This window comes from Triticum dicoccoides, chromosome 2B (genome assembly GCF_002162155.2).
Source record: "Triticum dicoccoides isolate Atlit2015 ecotype Zavitan chromosome 2B, WEW_v2.0, whole genome shotgun sequence".
Lineage (NCBI taxonomy): Eukaryota > Viridiplantae > Streptophyta > Magnoliopsida > Poales > Poaceae > Triticum > Triticum dicoccoides.
The window spans coordinates 5535993-5538534 of record NC_041383.1 but is presented as its reverse complement, the minus strand read 5'-3'; the positions used below and the strand labels follow the sequence as shown (position 1 = coordinate 5538534).

At 47.9% G+C, this 2542-nt stretch overlaps 1 protein-coding gene across 1 annotated transcript in view; it reads left to right on the top strand.

Annotated features, from left to right (window-relative positions):
- Nucleotides 1–2162: 2162 nt before the first annotated feature.
- LOC119361694 overlaps nt 2163–2542 on the top strand; it is a 6963-nt gene continuing 6583 nt past the window's right edge. Inside the window, exon 1 of the mRNA XM_037626826.1 lies at nt 2163–2463. The gene's annotated coding sequence lies outside the window, so the exon portion shown is untranslated. The remainder of the gene's footprint in view (nt 2464–2542) is intronic.

Genomic DNA, 2542 nt, shown 5'->3' with positions numbered 1-2542 from the left:
CCAATGAGGCATAACATTCAGCGGGAGTCTCTGTTGAAGAACATCGTATAGTAACATACTTAGCAATGAAGTTTAGCTTAAAAAATAATGCAAAAGATGCACTGAATACAAATAGTAAAAATATTATCATCTTTCCTAAATAGATGTGACCGTAGTTCAATACGAACACTATTGGTCGTATGTTTTGAGTACTAAGATTTGCAAGTCCAGAAAAATAATTTGTCTTGACAGTATGAAGATCCTCAAGCCATGAAACATAATGACTTATCTCCTCGCAGTTTAATTCAGCCCCGGGACAGTAGTAGGTCCTGTCTACCAAACGCTGGACATGTTTGCTTGATTGGAAATAATCTGTCAATAGAAATTAGTTGTCAACTATTTTTGAATAAACAATATCAAAGACATAAATATGGTTGAGAAACTCACATTTTGATAGAACTGGAGGCGTCTGCACATCGACCCAGATGTCGGTATTACCTTCAATATCATCTTCCGGACGAATATCAAAGGTGATAACCATATCATGCTCAAATGCATAAGTCTTGCATAGTGCTCGCCATGTTAAAGTCTCCAATGCATAAACACGAAAGATCATCGTCAGCAGCAATACTTCTGAGGATGTCCCAAAGTCTTCTATCTATCTTGAGTTTGAGCTTCCCCATAAATACATATGAGTCTCCATGGGCATCGACGACCCTCATTAACTGAAAATCAAGATGGTAACAAGAGTAACCAAGAACTTGCATATTTATACCATTATTCCAAAACACACCAATTTCACCGCTCCTACTGGTGCTACCAACTGCATAAACATTAACATAGCCTAGAGTACCTGCTAAATTCTCTACACGTTCTTTGCTTATTTGAGTTTGAAGTATGCAAAGAACGTGGTAGGAGTAAATTTCCTCGCAATCTCATGAAGCTCTTGAACTATCTTGGCTTTGCCTGCATCGCGACAATTCTAACTTAGAAGATTAATTGGTCCCGGCAAGTCCCCCCGTCGGGAGCCCGCCAATCCATTATTGTACATACTTGTCATTCACTTCTCACTATGTCATGTATTCACCCTCTTTGAGTCACGGATTGACAAACGGCTCAGCAAAACCCATGGAGCTAGTCAGGCTGGTAGAGCACCAACAAGAGATCCCACAATGGCTGGCATCATCCTATCCATTGTTGCGGAAAGTGGAATCCTCTTGTTTTGATCCCTCTTTTTTGTTCAGATCTGCATCAAGCTTCTCTAGATCATCACCACTCGTGAAGTGTGGTCACCCTTAGAGACATACTCCATGTCTTCATCCATGGAGCCGATACCAGCGCCCTCGCGTCCCCTTCTCGATTCCTTCTTCTGCCATCTTGGTAATTAGGGTTCCATCCCCACGCGGCTTGGATGTCTTGGAAAACGAGTGCTGACAGTGGACGAACCCTGTCAACATGCTCCTTGTCGCACACATGTTGCCAAGTCTCCCACGCAGGTTCCCAAGTCGCACACATGTTCTTAAAAAACAAGAATTGGCTATACTCCTTTTCCACATGGACACGCGCCATGACTAGCGACCTGGTCGATCATGGCGGCAAGGCTTCCTCGTCGATGATCACGCCGTCCAGATCCTCCTCTGTTAGTCCCATGCTCTCTAAATCCTCCTACCCTGCCGTCCGAGACGACGAGGCGCCACCTCCAGACGCCATCGCAAGAGAAAGCCGTAAACAAATCAGGAAACCTAACAAAAGTTGCAAGGCCGGGAAGCGTTGCGGCAACCGCCCCTTGATCCACCAATGACGAGGAAGAAGGGAGGCGCGGGGCCAAGACAATCTCAACGTAAGCGTGGGTCGGCGGGAGGAAAAACCCTAACTGGCAGCAGTTGAAGGAAAGTCTCGTGGCAATAATCTGGGCCGTTTCTCAACTTGTTAAACTGGAATGAACTATTCGTAGGGTAAAGCTGGGATTGACTTTTTTTTCTTTTCTTTTGAGAATCAGTCTTTTTTTTTTAGGGAATTTTGAGAATCAAGCAAGTGGAATAAAAATACACATGGCTTCGGGCTAGTTCTCCTCCTCTCCTTTTTGTTTTTGTTTTTGTTTTTTGAGGGGGCCTCCTCCTCTATGTTAGTAGATGGTTGTTGAGGGCCGTCTGGACGGGTTGGGCCGGGCCGGGCCCGAGTAGCAGAGGAAGGAAGCAGAGGGGGGCGCTCGGCGAGGGAGGCGCACGCACTCTCCGCTCGCTCCCACTCCTCCCTTCTTCCTCGCCTCCGTCCGTCTTATCGTCCCCTCCCCAAATCCCGACTCCCAAAACAAATCCATCCCCCCTTCCCCGCCGGCCGCTCGCATCGCCGGCGACATCGCCATCTTCCTCCGCAAGCTGACACCAGGCGGCGCGCCCTCTCCTGTTCTTCGGCTGGCACTGGACTAGCACGGAGTGGGGATCGATCGCCCGCCGGCCGGCCTCTCCGTCCCCTCGCCCACAGGTACGCCGGATCGTGCTGGCCCGCTCCCCCTTTTTTCTCCACCAGTTCCCGCCGCGCGGCCGCCTTTTTTTTTTCTTTC